Consider the following 22,025-nt stretch of genomic DNA (forward strand, 5'->3'; position numbering starts at 1 on the left):
AGAAAATAAATTTCTATTGTTTAAGCCATTCAGTCTGTGGCATTTTGCTATGGCATTCCTATAAAGCTAAGATATAGACTAATAAAGTATCTCATCATATGTGGTAGGTGGAATTCTGAGATTGTCTCCCAAATTCCTGCCCCTGATGCATACAAACTTTCTCCTCGTTATTCAAACATGGATCTAGGTGCTGCTGTAAAGGGATTTTGCAGAAATTAAGGTCCCAAATCAGTCGACATTAAGAAAGAGAGATAGATTATCTTGGGTGAGCCAGGCCTAATCAGGTGAGCCCTTAAAAGGAACTGGGTATTAGGAGGAAGATTCAAAGCTTGAGAATTATTGACCATGAGGGAAATTTTGCATTGTTGGCTTTGGAGGCAGTGGAGCCATGTTTCAAAGAAAGCGAGTGGCCTGCAGGAGCTGAGAGTGGCCCACATTTGACAACCAGCAAAGAAACCAACCTCCAAGAAAGAAGTCTCAGAAAGAAGCTCAACCTGGCTAGTATCTTTATTTCAGCCTTGTAAACCCTGAGAAGAGAACTCAGTCAGCTGTGACCAGACTTCTGATCTATTCAACGATGAGCTGCTAAATAGGTGTTGTTTTTAAGCACCAAACTTGTGATAATTTGTTACTCAGAAATAGAAAAGAAATATATCATAAATTATGAATTATGAATAAAAAGTGGAGATATAGATTTGCAGTGATCTGTGGTGCAAGTAATAAAACAAATGAATAATATGTTGACAATAAGCAAATTTGGATAAAGGATCCACAAACGTTCCTTGTACTATTTTAATTTTTGTAAATTTTCTGAGTTTGAAATTTGCCAGGTAAAAGGTTTCAAACAGAAGATGAATGACTGTTTTTGCAGGCGTTTTCGGTTGAATTGATGAGAGTGAATTTATCTAAACTTTTCAATTGTTCTATTTCTGAAAATCAAAGATTGATATGGTTGGATTGAATAATAATTAATTGCTAGCGTTCATTGAACTCTTACTATGTGCCAAGCATTATTCTGAGTGTTTCGTATGTATGAACTCATTTAAACATCACATAACCCTGCGAGGTAAGTATTCTTTTATCCCCATTTTACGATTGAGAATACTGTGGCACAGAGAAGTTAAGTAACTTGTCCCAGGTCACACAGCTCCTAATCAGAGTATCTGACTCCAGAGCCACATGCCACGTGCCGTCTACCAGCGAAGTCTACATAGGCCATTTTGAATTAGAAGTTTGTTTTTATTTTAACTGTGCTTGTTAACCTGTTTTGATTCTGATTCCCGACCCCCTTCAGAATTTGTAATACTTTGTACTTTGGCCAAAAAAAAAAAAAAAATTCATTCATTCTTTCTTAATCTATTGTTGTAAAGATGAAATGAATTGGATGGGAGTACATGTAAACTTTTACCAAGTACTTTGCACATATAAAGTGTTGTTTTTAATGTCTTTAATAAAGTAATGTCAAGATGTAGATGGACCATGTCAGTGGTCATGGACAGTCTTTAAGAGAGGTCAGCTCTATGGAAAATAGACCCTTACTCCTATTTTAAGAGGCCCCTGACTCTCATCATAGAAAATATTAAAATTAACCCCAGCCCACATTAAATATAATTTATGTATAACTAAGAGTTGAATTGCTTATGACTAGTTGGTATGTCAAATTGTGTAGACATTTGATCAAATTGCTAATTTCAGTTTGGGAATTAAAAAATATTTTGGAGCCAGTAGATTTTTTTCAGCTTTCAAACTCATTGGCCCTTGAAAAACTTGGAAGCCCTAGGCAGTGGGCCTCAGCTTCTTAAATGCAATCATCCCAATATTGGGGCCAGAAATTCTCTGGCAAGAAAAGCTGATATGGAGCTAAGGTGTTGAACGATGTTGGGAAATATTATTTCACTAGGGGGCGCTCTCTACCCTTCCTGAGGGAATATCTTCTGGTTTAGGGCGCAAACTGCTTTTAGTGCCAGAGTACAAAGTAGTCCATGCATCCCTTAGATGTTAAAATAAAAAGTGGCTATTTCTCTGTGGCAGAAGATTAGGGGCTTCTTCCACAAATAAATAGGATTAGTCACCATACCAATCAATGCAAATATATTTGTACATATTTATACAAGGATATTCAAATTATAGTGGCTAAACCAGTCGAAAGTACTTGTAGAGTAATCCACATTTATACTACCTTGATTGGTGCTTTATGTGGGGGTCAATTTTGCTGCCTAGAAAAAAGCTGTAAAACAAGAATATCCATAAATGTGATCAGGTTTCTTGAGACCACATTAGGAGAGGATATTTTTAAATCTGATGGCAATTTTTCTAGATTCAGCCTTCTCCTCTTAGGAGACATGGACATTCATTGTGATTAATCTCTACATTGAGCTGTCAGTTTCCTGACGGGGATTTCACATGCAAGAATATGGAGGTGGATTTGCTTGAAGGTTTCATCTATATAAAAATTTGATGAACTCTTGTCCTTTCAGTAATTGTTTGAAATAAAAATAGCCCACAATAACTCATCCTTCTCCTTTTCAGTGGCTATGGAGCATAAACGTCAGCCTCTCGGAAGGAGCCCGTGTAATGGCTTAATCAAGGAGGCACAGAAACCATGTTGAAAATAACTTTCTTAGTTGCCTTGGCTCAACAATCCCAGTCTGTTGGAAATCTTGAATGCTAATGGCATCACAGTGCCTTCCCGATAATGTTACCTCTTTCTTTCTCAAGTGGTACTGTACACTGGATGTAAAGAAGAGGTGCTGTATTTTAATTTTCCTGGGAAAATGGCTCAATTTCATGTAAAAATTAAAGACAAGAGTGAAAATTTTACAAATTCCTTTTTGTCTTTTTGACTCAATCGCTATTATTTTCTTCCTGTATGGACATCTACCATCAGAGAGTTTCTATAATAAAGAATATATTATTTTTAAAGCATATTACAAATAGAAAGCATTATTTATGAGCATAGTTTTGGCACTGTTACATGGAAACAGAACCAAATCAACCAGCACCAATGCTGTGCAGGAGAGAGTTGCTTTGCTATCATCCAAACTGAACACCCAGGGAAGTCTGATCCCCGTGACAGCTACCCTCGCCCTGCCACACACAGCAGATTATAAAGCTTATAATATTTGCTTGGGAAAGTACGTATAAGAATTTCAGCTTCTGTCTTCTCACTGAACTCCACGTAGTACACGCCTTGCCAAAATATGAATCTTCGTACATGCCTGCACTTGCATGCTGTGTACAGCTAAATTGGGAATGACTCTTCAACACCATTGTTCCTCCCCAAGAATTGACATTTAAAAATTTAATTCTGATGAACAGTCTCTGAAGACTTGAAACACGTTTACATTTATTATTCAAAATAAACTTGCAGTTTACCCATCTGTGAAGGGTCTGCCTCAATATCTCTAACCTGGGAAATGTAGGAAGAAGACTATTATTTTTATTCACCACTTTGATATCAAGTGCACCTCATTTTTGTGTTGTGGAGAGAAAAGATCTGCTTTTCCCAGTGTGTGGATGCATATAGGAGGCAGTGGTACAGTGGTTAACAGCCTGACCGTGGGAGTTGGATTTTGGTTTGAATATTTGCTTAATTGTGCAAAAGGATTGTGATTTTAGGCAAGCAATTTCATATCTGTAAGCCTTAACTCTCTCCCCTGTGAAATGGAACTAATCATAGGTCTCTCCTAGAGCTGTGGTAAGAGTCACGTGAGATAATCAGTAGAGCACTTAATACAGAGCCTGGCACAAAGTTAGAGCCCAGTTAGTGGTGGCGGGCTTGCTAGAAATATTATCCGCAGTCAAGTGGGAATGACTACCAGCTCTCATTTGTAACAGTGAAAATCTTTTTAGAAAATTGCAGAATACTCTAAAACAAAGGATAGAACTATCCATCAAGAGACATGGCCCTTTAGAAGACAACTTTATAAAACATCCCATGGGATCTCGTAAGGGGAGATTATGGTGTGCATAGAGAAGAACCAGAAGTACCACTAAAGTCTTCTACAATTCCTGAGAATCCCTTGAGGGAGCAAGTTTTGGGCGGAGGCCAGGGTGAGTCAGCACACCTACCCAGTTCCTGAGAGAAGGCTCCCCAGGGCCACTGAGTCACTCTTCCTTTAAACCAAGAGTCAGCCCCCTCCTCTGCCCCTTTTTTCCTTTCTATTTCAGAGTCAAGTCGGTGCTAAGAGGTACAAAGGGAATAATGGGATATAATTAACGTGATGACAAATCCACAAATGATGTTCTTTATGAAAATGAATTCTCCTTTGGATATGTTATACTTACTCAGAAGGATCACAGAGTGGCAAATCTCCAAGTTGTGCTTCTTGTGAGTCAAAGAGGTTAACTGCTGGGAGAATTTTTTTTTTTTTTTTTTTTTTTTTTTTTAATATCTTAGGAATGACTAAGAAGACACTCTCCACCTTTGGGGAAAACCTGAGCACTTCACTAAGAGAGTTGGATAGAGTGCTCACTCTCTTTACAACACTTCACAACATGTCTCTGTGTTGACTATTTTATTTCAAGAAAATTTATGTCATTTTCTCCCTCACATGCTCACTCATCCATGATTGTTCAAGACACTCCTTAGATATCACAGAGGATTGAGAGATGCCTGCCAATAAGAAACTTGCAAAATAGCAGGGAAAGTAATAACAACAACAACAATAAAGAATGATAATAATATCACTCGCTGATGATTTACTATGTCCAGGCACTGTTTTAAGTTCCTTAAAACTGATTTTTATCAAAACAATGCTATAAATAGATGTAATTATCATTTCAGTTTCAAAGATGAGAAAACCGAGGTCTGTGGAAGTTAGGCAACTCACTCAAACATAAGTCCTGTGTACAAACACACAGTAACTCCAAGTAGAATTCCGCTAAGTGTCTTGGTAGTTTACAGGTGGGAAAGATTACTTTCTGTGGATAGACATCAGGCATACTTCACAGAGGAGGAAGCAGTAAAGCAAGGTCTTAAAGAATGTAGGGGGTTGAATTATAGCCTCCTCCAAAGGCTTATCTACCCAGAACCTGTGCAAGTGACCTTATTTGGAAAAAGGTCTTTGTAGATGTAATTACGGTAAGGCTCTCGAGCTGTGATCATCCTGGGTTTAAGGTGGGCCCTAAATCCAATGAGAGGTGTCCTTATAAGAGAAAGGCAGAGGGAGACTTGAGACACAGATGCACAGACAGAAAAAGGCGTGTGAAGATGCAGGCAGAGATTGGCAGACCTACACCAAGGAATGACAAGAAGTATTTGCAGGCATCAGAAGCTAAGAGAGAGGGGTGAAACAAATTTTCCTTCAGAGCCTCCTAAAAAAACCCAACACTGCTAATACCTAGATTTTGGACTTGTGGGTTCCAGGACTGTGAGAGGATAAATCTCTGTTGTTTTAAGCCACCCAAGTTGTGGTAATTTGTTATGGCAGTCCTGGGAAACGTGTACACAGGGTATGTGAGAATCACTGGGAAACCAGAGCTCAGGCAAAGACATTGAAATGGAAAAATACCGAGGTCTGAATGAGTCTCTTTTGTTTTGGCTGAAGCATAAGGGTCCTGAAAGAGAACGGGCTGTTTAACAAAGGGGTCATATTATGCAGGGCTTTGAAAGTCAGGTTAGGAAATCTGGATTTTATTTGATGAGCCATGAAGAACTCATTGAGAGTTGTATATTTAGAAAAGTAAGGTGTCCCTGAGCTGGCAGGAGGTAATATGGGCCAGAGTTAGGGCCAGGAAAGTGGGAATGAAGAGAGGGGACAGAGGGAAAGTATATTGTAGGAATCTGAGACTTGGCAATTGATAGATTCTCAGTGTGACTTGCTAAGTAGCATGATTCACATTTTTACCCATTACTGTTTTATGTGTCTTTGCCTTCTGGGCTGTATAACATCCACACTTGAAATGAGCTACCTTAAGTCTTCTGGCTGCCTGTCAAGTTGAATTATTACCTTGTTCTGGCTTTTTGGCAGCGAGCTGAGCTCTGCGTTGAGTACTTTACTAATCTTAGGAGTGTCTCTTTTGCCTTCTCTGCCCCTGTTCCTTCTATGTGAGCTAAACCCTTGGAAGCTGTTTCAGTACCCTCAGTCACCTCTTGGCTCCTTCCCTGCCTGAGCTGGGGACGGGAGTCAGGGTTTCAGGGCTGCTGTGCTGGCCTCATTCTAGCATCCTATTACAGATCCTATCTTAACATTTGATACTAAGTGTTACATAAAGGCAGCATCGATCAAGCTGTGACATCTAGAACAGATGCAAATCTTAGAGTCATGTCAGAAGTAGGATGTTGTCAAAGCCCGGGAGACCTTTAATGTGGTCTGAGGCTTCAAGCCTCCTTAGCCATCACATCCCTTTGGTTAGTTTCTCAAAAATCACACCAACCCTCTTGATCTGGCTTTATAATATGAGACCAATCAGAGGAAAAGAAGAGGAACCAGTGTTTACCCAAGGCTTAGTCAAAGCCAGTTATCATATGAGATGCTTTGCATATATTATCTCATTCCATCTTCACGCTAGAACTGTGAGGCAAGTTCTGTTATCCTCGTATTACAGATGAGAAAATTGAAGCTCAAAGCGATTAGGTCCTATGGCAAGTGGTGCTGCCAGGATTCAACCCTGGGTCTTTCCCAGATATCACACCACCTTATACATAGGAGATTATTTTTTTTGTCAGTGCTACTAAGGTGGTAGAATTCTGATGTTTTTGTTTTTTGTTTGTTTTGTTTTTGTTTTTGCGTAAGTGCAGGCTTTGCCTGATGCATGCTGATTTTCGACTTCATGCCCCAATTCTGTACGAACATTTCTCTTCTGGTCCCTCCTATAGCCCAGGCACTGACCTAGAATTTCCCAGACATCAGCTTCAAAAATGTTTGAGGACTTTGCAGGCTTATGAACTTGTGCTGTTTCCCAAAGGGGCAAAGTGTGTTTTGGCTTCAGATTGCAGTTTGCAGTTTCCTGGTTGCATCTCTAGGTTTGGTTGGTATTGGAAACAGTGAATACAACGAGTTCTCTTACGTAACCTTGGTTTTTACAGTGGTTTGGGGAAAGGAAATGGCTTTGATACCTATCATGGGCGTGTTGTCCTGTCTGCAAAACTCATGAGGTTAGGGCCTCGGTTCACACCCTCTGATTTCTACTCCCGGCCAGTATCCTTAGAACCCCAAACCCCTAACCAGCCTTCGTTCATGCTGCTTTTGCCCCACCTTCCTTATGTGCAATCCCAGAACGTAATTCTCCCGTCTTTCTTCAATTAGTCCTAAACTCTGTTCATGGCTCAGCCCCAGCTCATTTCCTCCATCAAGTCTCTTCTGATTGACTTTTCTTTTCTGAGTTCCTCTAGCCCATCATCGGAGCTTTCCCCCAGCTCTCTTTCTGATTTGGGGTCTGTGCATTATCCCTTTAATTGATTTTAGCCTCTTACAGTAAGAACTGTGGTCTTCCTCTTGGTCCTATGGTGCCTGGCAGAGTGCTAGACATGCAACAATGGTGTTAATTATTGATCGAGTCTGTAAATTGCAGATACATTTCTGGAACACAGATTACCTTGCTAAATCTGCCTTGCTTTCCCCACTGTGTTTAGAATAAAGTACAAATTCCAGAGCATAAAATTAAAATTTAAAAAGCAACAGCAACAACAACAAAATATAAAACCTCTTCATGGTCAGTTTTGAAACTACACTTTCAGGCTCTGAAAAAATACTAAGTTATCAATGCTTCTACAGTTTCCTTAACTGGAAATATCATCTATAGATATTCTGTCCCTGGAAATTCTTTCTAGCCTTCAGATGCAGGCTTCTGTGTGCTACCCTCTTTGATCTCCCAAGAAATAGCTACCGCAAGTTTTTCTTCTGAATACCCATATCATGTCACTTTAGCCCATTTGGCCTGTATTTCATTTAACTTTGTACTATATTTCATCGTTTATACTCCTTTCTGGATTGCACACTCCTTGAAGAGTAGAAGGCTGTTAATTCACTTTTGCATCCAGTTAATGCCTAACGTGGGATAGGCAGCTTTTTACAAACACTAGTTATGCTTAGGGTAATTCGTCCCTAATAGGGATCAACAGCAGCTTCAATGCTTTGTAGCTACAAGGCAATGTACCTTCTCCTTCTTTCTTCCCACCCCCTCCCTGATGACAGAGACAAGGTTCTTAGGTTTCCATCTCCGGATGCTTAGCTGGCCTTTCTTAGCAACCTTTCTTTGCTGGAGAGGAAACGGGAATCGTTCCTGACTCAAATGCATACATCGCATCAGAGGCAGGCCAGGGCCCCTGTGTCTTATGAGTCAGCAGGCATTAAACCAAGCTCATCTCTCCCCTTACCTCTAAAGCCCACAAAGCAGCAAACTCATTATCGCTGTGCAGGGGATAATGAGCATTAGGCCAAGGACAGAGCAGCCTGGACTGTTGTGGGGAGTGCTTTTTTTAGGGATGCTGCAGTGAGACATTTCTCTTTAATCGCTCCTGACTTATATACCACTCACTGACAGTCTAAGCCAGAGACACTCGCCACCATTAGTCGTGTGGGCCAGATATCAGCCATGAAATGTTTCTAACTTCCGCAGCTTGCTTAGCTCATCTGGTCCTTTATGATTTAGCAAAAAGTGTCTCAAATCTTCATTTTTTAGAGATAGGCCAGATACTTTCCCAATAACTCTGAGAATTCTTGCTAGTGAGGCATAAGGAAGGAGCCCGTGATTCCTCTGCTGCTAGTCTCTGCTTCCCTTGCTTTCATGGTCTCCACCCTCAGTTCTGCCTCCTACATACCTTACATTTTGCATATAGTATCTACTTACTGGACTCCTTACAAACCGTCAGTCACAGAGTGCCGCTATTCAGAGCCACGTATGTGCCGCAGACTTTACTGAAGATTTGGGCAATGAAGTGTGTGTTGAGGGGGGCTAGTGGTGTTACACGGAAGGACAGAAAAGTAAAACATTTGCAACTGAATATTTACCAATCTGTTTTCAAAATCCCTCAGCCATTCCATTCTCTGGGGGAGCTTCCTAGGATCGCCTCTTTCCCGGGCCTCCTTTCATGTTAGTGGACCCTTCTGACTCTCTTCTTGGACCTCTCCCTGCTTCTTCCTAGTTCATTCAGTGACAACTCCAACAATTACTGTGTATTTCTGATGCAAACCAGTTTAACTATTTTCCTGTCAGTCACAAACCATCCAGACTTGACCTAGAGGGCAATCCTAATAACTAAAAATTTCATTTAAGATGTTTCTAAAAAGACACTTTCTGCCTGAAAAGGAATTCTGTGATCAACTCCGATAGAAACATTTTGTTTTCTCCTTTCATCAGCAAGTAAAATGAAATTATTTATTGATCTAAATAATTTACTGAACTATCTTCTGTTTATTTCTGGGTTCATTAAAAAAGCAATACCGCCCGCTCAAATAAGAAAAAACAGAAATGATAGTGAGCGTAGTTTGTGCCTCACAGGCCAGGGATGGACAATTTATTATACTTCTTTCTTCTGGAAGACATGCTAATAAATATAGCATTCTTTTCTTCTGGGCGAGGACATGGCTTCAGATTCCTTTTCCACAGTGTTGATGCAAGCTGTTGTTACGAGTCCATTAGAGTTGGCATGAGAGATGAAGCCAATTTGCTGCCACTGTTTCAGACATTCCATGGAAGAAGTTTTATGCTTCTGGTGGTTACTTTTATTTCTGTTCATTAACGGTTACCAGTTTGGGGAAATGAATAGAGAGAAAATTGATTTCTATATTAGTCAGCATAAATTGGGTTATGGTGTGGTAACGAATAATCCACTACTTTTGGTATTTCTTGCTCATGCCACGTGCCCTGAAGCTCTGCTCTGTGTCACCTTTATCTAGGGAATCAGGCTGACAGAGTGGCCTCTATCTGGAGCATTGCTAGTCCTGTGGCAGAAGGAAAAAGGTCATGGTGAACCATGCACTGATTTTTCTAGCTTCTACTTGTAATTCTTGTCATTTCCATTCACCTTTCATTGGCCAAGACTAATGTCAAGGAAGCAGACAAGTATAATGCTCCTTCAGGATTGGGCAGTGAAAACATGAAGCCGGTTTACAGCAGATATTTACCTTTTTATTGTTCTTAACTGTCTGAGAAATGAAGTAAAAGGAAATGGAGACTTTTTTTATTTATCAACTTTTAATGGCTATTCTTTATTCCTTTTAGTATATACGGTAGAAATCTTATTATGAGGTTTAAAGAATAGAAATACATGTTTGATGTGATTAACATCAGGACCTTTATTATATTCAATGTCTTTTCTACAGCTGAGATGTAATTAGTTTTAACAGAAGGCTGCTCAATGGTCAAAGAGAGGCTTATTAATGCAAATGAAGATAATAACCTAGTGGTTAAATCCAGACTCTAATTATCCAACACAATAGTGTTGTCTTTTATTTACCTTCACAGCAGAATAAAGTAAACCTAACAGTATTAACCTCATGAGCCATATCCCCTTTAACCTTTTAAAAATATGTCATACTCTTTTCACATTGAAATACATTAAAGCAGAGATAAAAATAATGATCACACGCTGTGATAATTATTCATTTCATCCCATTAATGTAAGAGTTTCAGCATGTGACATACAAAGAAGAGTTGTTGAAGGATGTTTGGAAGAACACTAGTTTAGAAGAATGTTAATAGATGTTACACTGAAAAAGTCTTAGTAATTTAAAGATTCAGGGAGTGCTTGATTACACACAGTACAAGTTTCCGTGAGGCAAGATGCCTCAGAATCTTAATGATGCATTATTAGTGCATGAGCCATTTATCTGGTAATATTCTTTAGAATACACTTTGGGAAACAGTGACTCTCAGGTTTCAACCAGTCCCATTCCAACCATGTCCCAACCTCAGTGAAACTCCAGTTCCTTCGAGCCTTCTGTTTACTTGTAATCATTCAGCCCTCTGCTTTCTTTACTCTTCTGCTTATCCACCGAATGATTCATCATTTTAGAGAACTGTGTGGTCAATAATCTAAACCCCCTTATCTCTTTGTTCTTCCCATCCGGCAAAACCCAGCTGTGGATGGATCCAGCTTTTCTGCTTCCTTTGAGCCCCGCTGGAGAAAGCCATGTGATCCTTAACTTCAAACAGGCCCTTAACATCTGACATTCCTTAATAGCTGACATTTTCCGTTTAGCTCACTTCTGACTCTCCTACTCCCTGTAGTATAATTTTAAACCCTTTCTACTTTCTGGATTCTACAACCACCTCTCTCTACTCCAGCTGCATGCCTTGTTTATCCAGCTCCTTTACAGAGTATAGTTTGCCTGATGTTGCCAACCCTTCAACCTTCCTACTGCTTGCTCCTCTCATTCTAGCCTCCTTTTCCCCTTTGGGATGGTGAAGTGTTTCTCCTCTATTCAAGGATGATCCTTCTCCACTTGTATTTTGATTCTCATTCCCCCGCCCCACTTCCCAGTGAATTTTCCAAGGAACTCACACTATTGATTACACTTTCTTTTTCTTATATGGAGTCCATCTTACTTTTCAACTGGTCTTTCCATCAGCCAGCAGCTTTCACATGTGCTTAAGCTTTCCTCATTATGAAAAGGAAGGAAAGAAGAAAGCGGAGAGAGAACAACTCTCCCTCGACATTACCTTCTACTCCAGCTATTCCAGTTCTTCCTCTTCACGGCTGAAAGTCTCACTGTCTCCATTTCCTCTTCCCCACTCTTTACTCAATCTGCTCCCATCTTTTTTTTTTTTAATTTTAAATTGAGATTCAGCATACATATGGTAATGTGCACTAATCTTAAAGGTATAGCTCAATGAAGTTTCACATTTTTATACACCCCATGTAGCTAGAACCCAGATCAAGATATAGACCATTGTCAAGAACAAAAAGTACAAATATCCTTAATGCTTCATAATTTGGTATTGTCACTTAACAATATATCCTGAAGATCACTCCATAGCACCATACTGAGACCTTCTGTATTTCTTTTTAACTGAGTAGTGCTTCATTACCATCATTTATCAATATTCTGCTGATGGATATTTAGATTGATTCTAGTCTTTTGCTATTCCAAATAGTGCATCAATAAAGAGTTTTATGTAGACATCATTTTGTATTTCTGCTAATGCATGTTTGATACAAATTCTTAGAAGTGAAATTGCTGGGCCAAAGGTTAAATACATTTGTAATTTGACTAGATATTGTCAAATTCCTCTCTATAGAGGTTGTACCATTTCCCCACAGATTTGCTAACAATATAAATTGAGAAACCTTTAAATTTTATACGTATATCTTTTTTCCTTGCAGCTTGAGGTAAAATTGATGTACAATGTACTGCACACGTTTCGATACATTTTGCCATATGTATGCAACTATGAAACCATCACTACGATTAAGATAATGAATTCATCCCAAAGTGTCCTCATGCTCCTTTGTAATCTACTTTTCTCTCTCCACTCCATCTCCAAACATGAGAGGTCTCAGAAATTTTACTTTCTTGAAGTATCAAGAGATGTGCCTCCCAACATAAGAGAGTAAATTAAGAGAGAAGAAAACAGGATAGTAAACCCAGGAGGGAAAAAAGGTAATCCTGAGCAGGAGAGCGAATAAAAACCCCAGCCTGTGGCCAGCTGCAGTCCAGGCTGAGGGCGCCAGCATGGAGGGAAACTAGTCTGGATTTGGAGCTAGTCACAGGACTCCAGGACAGATAAAGAAGATAAAAGCAATGCAAAACTTGATATATCAAAAATTTGGAGTGGTGATTTAGAGACTTAAACAGAGAATTTGTGGCTGAAGACCCAGCAAGCGAAGAGAGAAAGGTAAGTAGAAAGATAAGAAAGGCAATGCTATCATGACATGCCACATGGCTCAACTAGAATAGCATTTACATGGTAACGGTAACGTAAATATTGAAGTTGATCTAACCAAAATTAAGACATGAGTCTCTCAGGGGAGTGGCAGGCAGAATGAGAAGGGCAGTGCATGTGGTAGGGGTGAAAGAAGGCTAAATATCTTCCCACAGGGCAAGCCGAAGGACCATTCAGCTTGATTTTACAAGCGAAAGATCTAGAAGGGGCAACAGAAGCTTGTTCTCGGCTAATTCCTACAATGCCTGACATCTTGCCTTGAATGACAGGTCCATGGGCTACTTTTCCTGTCTCCCTTGGTGGCTCTCTTTCAGGCAATCTTGTGAATAGCTCTATTAGGGCACCACTATCATTTCTGATTTACTTTTCTATATGCCTTATGAGACTGTGAGCTCTTTGGGGAAAGGGCAGTGTTTTATAAACCCCTCGTCTGAGACACAGAAAATGTTGAATTCATGAACAATACTGTAAAATGTTGCAAAAGCAAAAGTTACAAAGTCTTGGTAAAATTAAGAGGAATTTAAAGTGTCTGTTAAGAACCACAGTACAATCAAATTAAAATCAAATCACAATGATTTAAAAGCACTTATTCACTTTACTCCTATAAACCTTAAAACGTTCCATATACCATGGTACTGAATTGTAGTCATGCACATGTCGCCACTTAACTCTTTGGACTATTGTGAATTTTTCTTAATGAGACTAAGTGCTTGGGGCCCTTTCATGGGGACATTGTTTAACTTTTCTCATTCATTAGCAGAAAGGTTTTATATTCACATTTCTATTGCCTCCTGCTGGGATAATTTCATAAACCCTAGTTATCTTATTAGAAATAAGAAACAATTACTTCTAGGAAACATTATGGGATATTAAATTGCGGTTAACAGTACAGGTGTGTATTACTTTTAAAACTCAATGTCAAACCAGTTAATGAATAAAATATATTAATTTTTCTGGAGGAGGAGAGCTGTGGGAAAAGTAAGTTAGAGGGTGAAAAAGTGACTATTTGATTAATAAAAATTATTTTCTTTTTTCAGAACAATTTCTTTTATATTATGAGCTCCCCGAATGCATTTAAAATACAGTTTAATTTGCCACGATTTAACTTACATATGGTTCTTTTTTAGGAGCACGTCTGTATCATAAATACATCAATATGTTTTCCTAAAACTACAGTATCGTCTTTTGAGCCGTATGCTCCAAATGACAAAGGGGCTGGAAGAGGCACCTCTGACTATTATACTCAGTGCCTCGCTTGCAAAATTTTCATTGTCCGTCTTCCAAGTTCTGTGCTTTGCTTCACTCCTGGGAGAAGAATGCTTCAACCAGGGGGAGAAGAATGCTTCAACCAGGGGACGCATCTCTGGTTCTATAGATTGGAAGGGGAGGTTTCCATACACCACTGAGTGAACAGAGAAAGGGAGGTTTACTATGTAAATGGGGTGATTGTGCCTAGCTCTTAATGGGAAATGTGATTGCTGTTTGTGGAAAACATGGAGATGAGCCACCCAGATCCCACTTGCTATCCAGCTAAGGGAAGTTTGATCAGCAGACTGCCTGCCTCCAGCTACTAGGTCCTTCTCAGCTGCAGAGAGTTGCCAGCCCCCGGCCACCCCCTTCCTGGGGTAGCCAGTGATTTGAGTGGTACAGGACACCAGTAGGGGCAAAGCTCCCTCCAGAAGTTCCTTCCAGGCTGGCTGAGGCTTTGCCAGGCTTGCACATAGTTCAGTTCTTCTGCTCTATTCTGCTTCTGCTCCCTTCCACTACAGGTGATGGTCCTTAAAAGCACCTTGCACCCCACACTCCATCTCAAAATCTGCTTCCGGAGAGCTCAGCTAGTAACATGGTTTATAGTGTAGGTGAGAAGGAATTTGGATGAGACTCAAGGGAACCTCTGCGCTGTCTCCTCCACTGCCACAGACACTGCCAAAAGAAAGAGCACGTGGAATACTACAGTAATTTGACAGAAACCTGATCACAAAAGGCTCAGATCCTGCAGAAATTAAGTAAAACATCCCAGCCAGCTGAGATGTTAGTGGAAAGCCAAGCCCCCGAATGTGAAAAAGGTGGTGGTAGAATAAGTCATAAATACCTACTATGGTATTCACACAACATCGCAGAAATAAGAACAATTTTAGCAAGATGTGTTTTCTTCTTTGCTACATAATGGATATGCTGCATACTCTAATTTTCCTCTTCTTTCTTCTCCTCTCCCCTCACAGTTATATATAGAACATATTAACTTTAAATATTAGTCTACATTTTACAGCCTATCAGTAAGAGCTGTGAAAGAACAAAAGAAAAACAGATAACTCTCAGATATCTGAACTTAAAGCTGGATGTAGTAACTGTTTAAGTTTTGAGACTTTAAAGAAGAGACCTGTCTATTTTTGTTTGCATAAGATAATTTAATTGTGTTAGGTGAGAGCACTTTGGGGATTATAAGTAGGTGAAGAAAGCAATAAAGGAGTGGAATGTAAGAAGAATTACTTCACTATCTAACCTTTAGTGAGCACTTGAATTAACTTGTTTAATGAAGTAACTCATGTAATCCTCACAACAGTACTATGAGAGTAGTACTATTATTATCTCATTTACAGATGAAACTGAGGCTCCTAAAGCTTAATTAATTTGGTCACAGTTGCAGAGCATTAGCACCTAGGGCTGTGTATAGGTTCCATGCTCTTAATTTCTCTGCTATATTCCTTTATTTTATTGGAGAAGAGATATGCCATTCTTTCAGGTTGCCCAGCATCTGAGTCCTATTACTGTGCTTGGAAAATTCTCCACGTGAATCTGGGTAGGAGACAGAGCCCGCTTGCCCTGACAAAGCTGAAAGAGATGATACTCACTTCCCCGTTTCCCTGGCACCTTCAGCGTGGACATGTGATCTAGGCCCCATCGGATGCGCTCTCTTGTGCACTGCAGCAAGATCAACTTACAGGAGCAGCAGTGCTAGTGGTGGCCAACAGTGTCCAGTGCCACGGCTCTTGGGGTCATAAGCTGCAGCTTCTAGTGCTTGGCCGTGGCGATAGGCTGTCCTCGCTAGTCTTCCAGCAGTATTTTGGATGCTCTTAGCTATGAAGACTTCAAAGTTGTCTATTTAACCTTTCCAGCAATTCTGTGAGGTATCCAATATTCTGATTTATAGTTGTTGCTATAATAGTTGTTCAGCCCTCATTGTTGTTCATTTTATTTCTAAAATGAAGTATTAGCTTACTTATATATGTAGCTCATAGCTCTTTTTCTGTACCAGTTTGAAGTACATTACACATGTGAGCCAAATGAAACCTCAGAAAATCTTAAGACTTAAGTTCAACTATTTCCCTCATTTTACAATGAAGAAACAGGTACAGAGAGCTTAAATGACTTGTCTACGGTCACAGTGAGGTGTTACCTTCTAGATGTGATTTCGAGCCCAGGTAGTCTGTTACCAGAGTCTACTCGCCAGTCATTTTTAGCTGGGCCCCTTCATTTCTGAATCCTGTTTTGATTCTCCCCACCCTTGGATGACTGAATTTTATCATCAAAGAGTTTTGTTTTGTTTTTCAAAAAGAGGTCATAGTGCTCTTTTATTTGCGTTATCTCATGCTAGAGAGTATTTATCGTTTGCCTTTATATATGAAGAGCAAATTTGCTGAATATAAATTCTTAGGTAACACTTTCTTATAGAATTCTCTGTTCTACTGTCTTCTGGAATAGACGATTTTTGTGGCAAAATATGAAGGCCACCAGATTTTTCTCTCTTGTGTGTAACTTTTTCCTTTTTGCTTTGTGTTTACCTTTTGCTTTTCTCTGTCTGGATTGGCTCATTTTCCTTCATTAAGATATGTCTTGATTTGGGGCATTCTGCCTTGGTTTTTCAGGGTTATATTATGGCTTTTTGTCTTGAAGATTAAAATATTTATTTTGGAATAGTTTTCCTCTATTGTTTTTGGGGAAACATTTTAAAATCTGTTTGATTCTTAAGGAATATCAATTATGGATCTGTTCGATCTCTTTTGACTTCTATATCTATCAGCTTCTCTAATATATTTTATATTATTGCCCTTTTCCATCTCTTTCTGGGGCTTTAAAAAAGCCTGTCATTTATGTCCTTTACTATGGTTTTGATTGTGGTTTTTCGATTTTCATTTCTCATGTAGTATTGTTTTTGTAATGTTTTTATATTCCTATTAAACTATTTTTTCACTGGGTTCTGCTGGCCTTTTACCCATATTGTTTTTTGAACCCTTCCTCCATTTTCTTGGATAATTCCTCTTTTGTACATATTCTCTATTTGAAGCTTGGTTACGTTACTTTTTCTTTTCTTTCTTCCTGTAGTACATATACAGAAGGCCTGGGGCTGGTTTATTTTTGATGTCAACAGGGGGAGATTAGTGAGGGGAAAAAGTGAGGAGCAAAGTTGGGCCGTCTCCACATCCCCATAACTACTATTTCCTCTTTCCTAAACTTTAATATACTCTTCCTATTTGGTAATCAGGAGGTAAATGTGGTGTGCAGTAAAATGTCTTAAACTACCTCTAGAAAATACCTTCAATGCCCTCTCTCAGCTACCAGACCAGGTTATAGACAATACGAACTATTGTTATCATGGTCTTTCCTTCAGTTATCTGCCCCTTCCCCTCCATTCTCTACCACTTTACATTGAAGAATTTGTGTATCCTTCGGGACACCTTCTGCTTCTCCCGTGGTTTCCCTGTGTTCCCTTGATCTTGGTGATTTAATCAAATACTCTTTGGAACTCTTAGCTCTTCTCAGAAATACATATATCTTAGGTCCAAGGCTCTCAGGTTCATCATTATTTCTGTTCAACTTCGAAAGTGTTTGGCAAGTATATATCATGGTAGTTGTTGGAATTGTACTATTTCCCCGTTTCATTAAAGACAAGATTAGGAATTGAGGAGTAACTTAGCTGGGTGGTTCTATGTCGGGGTCTCATGAAGTTGCAGTCATCTCAAGGCTGGAGAATCACCTCCCAAGTTCACTTCAAGGTTGCTGGCAGGTCTCAGTTTCTTGCCCACTGTTGACTGGAGGCTTCAGTTTCCCAACACATGGGCCTCTGCATAGGGCTGCTAACACATGGCTCCCTCCAGGGCTTGTAGAGAGAGAGAGAGAGAGAGAGAGAGAGAGAGAGAGAGAGAGAGAGAGAGAGAGAGAGAGAATGTGCATATGTGTGTAACAGAGAGAGAGAGAGAGATAGAGAGAGAGAGAGAGAGAAAAAGAGAGAGTGGGCACTCCAGATAAAAATCATATTCTTTTATAACAATTTCAAAAGTGACTTCTACTATACACCATTACTTCTGCTGAATTCTACTGGTAGGGTTCATAAAGGCTATTTTGGAAGCATATATATGTATGTGTGTATGTGTATTTATACTACATGTATGTATATGTGTATATGTATATATAATATCACATACATTAACCAGAAGGATATTTATAATTCTAAATTTGAATGCACTTAATAATATAGCTTCAAAATATATGAATCAAAAATTGATAGAACTACAAAAAGAAATAGATAAATCCCTCAAACATTTGTTGACCTCACAGATTACAAGGACCCTGTCAAATAATGAAAGATTTTAGCTCCCTTATGCAGTAATGAATAGATCAAGATGATGAAAATACAAGTAAAGATAAATAAATTTTGAATAAGATAATTGGCAAGCTCAATCTAGTGAACACAAATAAAACCCCATAAAACAGTTGTAGGTGCACATTCTTTTCATGCTACACAGAATCTAATGGAATTTGACTACTTAATGGTCCACAATTCAGGTCACAATACATTTTAAAGAGTTGGAAGCACAATTTCTGACCATAATGCAGTTAAAATTTAAATCAATTTAAATTTTACGATGACTATGAAAATCCTAGATGCTAGCGATTTAAATATAAAGTTCTAAATAATTCACAGGTCACAGATGAATCATAATGAAAAATTTTAAATACGTAGAACTAAAAATTAAAACAAAATGCTGCATATAAAAATTTCAAAATACTAAGAATTGATCTACCATATGATCCAGCAATCCCTCTACTGAATATTTACCTCCAAAACTTGAAAACTCATATCCAAAAACATATTTGCACACCGATGTTCATAGCAGCATTATTCACAGTGGCCAAGACATGGAAGCAACCGAAGTGTCCTATGATAGATGATTGGCTAAGGAAGCTGCGGTACATATATACAATGGAATATTACTCAACCATAAGAAGAGATGAAACACTGCCATTTGCGACAACATGGATGGACCTCAAGATAATCATGTTAAGTAAAATAAGCCAGACAGAAAAAGTTGAAAACCACATGATATCACTTATATGTGGAATATAAACCCAAAAGCAACAAACAAACAGTACAAACAGAGACTCATGAACATAGTGGTTACCAGAGGGTAGGAGGGTGGGGCAGGAGTGGGGAGGTAGATGAGTAAAGGGGGTCAAATATGTAGTGACAGAAATAAATCTAATTACGGGAGGTGAACACATAATGTAAATATATATATGCCTTACTGTTAAAATGTACAACTGAAACTTACCAGATTTCATTAACCAATGTCACCATGAACAAACAAACAAATAAAAAAATAAACAAAATGGCTAATCCTCTCAAAAAAATTCAAAATATTCAGCTATAGCAATGCATAGAGAGAAACTTACAGTCTTAAATGGTAATTTAGAAATCTAAAATATTAAAAATTAGTGCACTAAGTATTTAATTAAAAAGTTATAAAAGTAACAACAGAATAAACCCAGGAGTAGTAGAAACATAGAAATAATAAAATAGAAGTTAATGAAATAGAAAACAAAGGTAAAAAATTTTTTAAAAAATTTCTTTGAAATAGCTAATAAAATCAACATATCTCTGGAAAATTAGTTAAAGGAAAAAAGAGAAAAAGCACAAAAACACTATATTGGGAATAACTGGGACATAACATGAAGAGCAGTAGAGATTAGAACTTAAGAGAAAAACTTCATGATGGTAAATTTTACAATAAGTAAAAATGAACAAATGCCTAGAAAAACATGTAATTTACCAAAGTTAACTTTAAAAAAACAAACAAACAAAAAAACCCAACCTTGAGTATTCCTTTAAGCACATGGAATTGGCCATCTAAATGAATGTGCATAAAGAAAACAACAGGTGCAGATAATTTTGAGGACACATTCCAAGAATGCAAACTCTTCTAGAAAACAGAAAAAAATAAGAACATTTATTAATTATATAGATTTATTATATGATTAATTTTGGAAGATTGTACTAACTGTTAGAATAAATCAGTAAAACATTTTGTGAACTCTTCTGATAAATATTTAGCCCAGTTCAAGGTAACCGTTGGGTTTATTGTGTGCTCTACCTGATTCAGCTGACATAAATGAACTTACCTCAGGTAATAAAAGTCCTATAGACTACTGTTTTATTTTTTTTCATTTATTTATTATTATTATTATTTTTTAGGCGAAGCAAACATTTGTTGACCTCACAGATTGCAAGGACCTTGTCAATTTACAATCCCTTATTTTTTTATTTTTCATGTTTTACGCCTACAGCACCTGGTCTTCCTAGCTGGTCTCTCATCTAAGTACTAACCAGGCCCGGCCCTGCTTAGCTTCCAGAATCAGCTGGGATCAGGCTTGTTCAGGGTGGCATGGCCATAGACCATAATGACCTTTTGTTGTGGTGGTTTAGCACATTTCTGGACAGAACATTTTAGGTGAAAATTTTTAATAGGTGAAAAGTTTTAAAAGACTGTTCACTAATGAAAAATAATATTCAAAATTTATGATGATCATTTAAGATTTGTAAGGGATGATATTGTATGCAATTTTTGTCACTCCAGCATGATAATGGATAACTTGAGCTACTGGTCACATCGGTTTCTTTTCTTAGTATGTATTTCTACTCAATTAGAAATCCCAAACTCACAATAAGATGCTGAGAATAGCAGCAGGTGTTATTTTTCTTTCAGATAATTCTAGTTATTATTTGTATTGGTGTGGACCCCATATTTTGAAATGACAACATCCGCCATCCCACAGGCACTGCAATAAGCCTTTGCTATGCCTCTCATCAGGAGCCAAAGTCGATTCCATCCTGTCTCCTCTGTACTAGTTTTCTCTTGCTGTGTAACAAATAACCACAAACTGCAGCTTAAAAAACACACGGTTATTATCTAACAGTCTCTTTGTGTCAATAGTCCAGCACATTTTAGCTAGGTCCTATGCCCGGGATCTCACAAGGTAAAAATCAAGACATCAGCCAGCTGTGTCCTTATCTAGAGGTTCTTCAGGGAAAGATTCATTTCAAAGCTCCCTTGAGTTGTTGGCGGAATTCATGTTCTTTTGGTCGTAGAACTGAGGGTCCCATTGTCTTGCTAGATACTGTCCAGGGACCACTCTTAGCTCCTAGAGGCCATACTCAGATTCTTGCCATGTGTCCCTCCCATCTCAGCATTGGAGAATATCCCTCTCATTGAATCACTCTTATGCTTCAGTCTCTCTGACTTTTCCTTCTGCTATCAGCCAGAGAAAACTCTCTGTTTTTAAAGGGTTCATGTAATTAGGTCAGGCCTACCTGGATAATACCTTTATCTTTAGGTCAGTTGATCAGTAACCTGAATTATTCGTGATCTTAATTAGTAAATCTTAGTAATTTTAACCTATATTTCACTTTGTCATGTAATGAATTCTTTACCATGTAACCTCATCACAGGAACAATCCTGAGGGCAGAGATCATGGACAGCATCTTGGAATCCTGCCTATCACACTCAGCCTGGTCCGGCCGATCACTGGCTTTGTACATAAAGATGTGACCCTAGGCCTCAAGGCACCTTGCAGTTTCCAGTTTGGCTCCCTTTGAAATGCTCCTTCTTTGGAACCCAGCCATCACACTCTGAGAAAGTTCAAGCTGGCCATGTGGAGGAGAACTAATGTGTCCCAGGGACAGTCCCAGCTGTGTTCTCAGCCAATAGCCAAAACCTACTGCCAGCCATGTGAATCAGGCCATTCTCAGATAGCCCAGCCCCTAGGTGAGCCATCCTAGCCGATGCCAATGGCTCAGAGACAAGCTGTCTGAGCCGGGCCCTGCCCAAACTGCAGAATTGTAAATAAATAAATAAATGTTGTTGTTTTAAGCCACTAAGTTTCGGGGCAGTCTGTTATGTAGGAATAGAGAACTATT

General features: G+C 38.8%; 1 pseudogene; it reads right to left on the reverse strand.

Moving 5' to 3' along the window:
* Window positions 1–20,385: 20,385 nt before the first annotated feature.
* Window positions 20,386–20,504, reverse strand: LOC118600717 (annotated as a pseudogene).
* Between the last annotated feature and the right edge of the window lie 1,521 nt (window positions 20,505–22,025).

The sequence above is a fragment of the Rousettus aegyptiacus genome, unplaced genomic scaffold, assembly GCF_014176215.1.
Source record: "Rousettus aegyptiacus isolate mRouAeg1 unplaced genomic scaffold, mRouAeg1.p scaffold_m13_p_3, whole genome shotgun sequence".
Taxonomy (NCBI): Eukaryota; Metazoa; Chordata; class Mammalia; order Chiroptera; family Pteropodidae; genus Rousettus; species Rousettus aegyptiacus.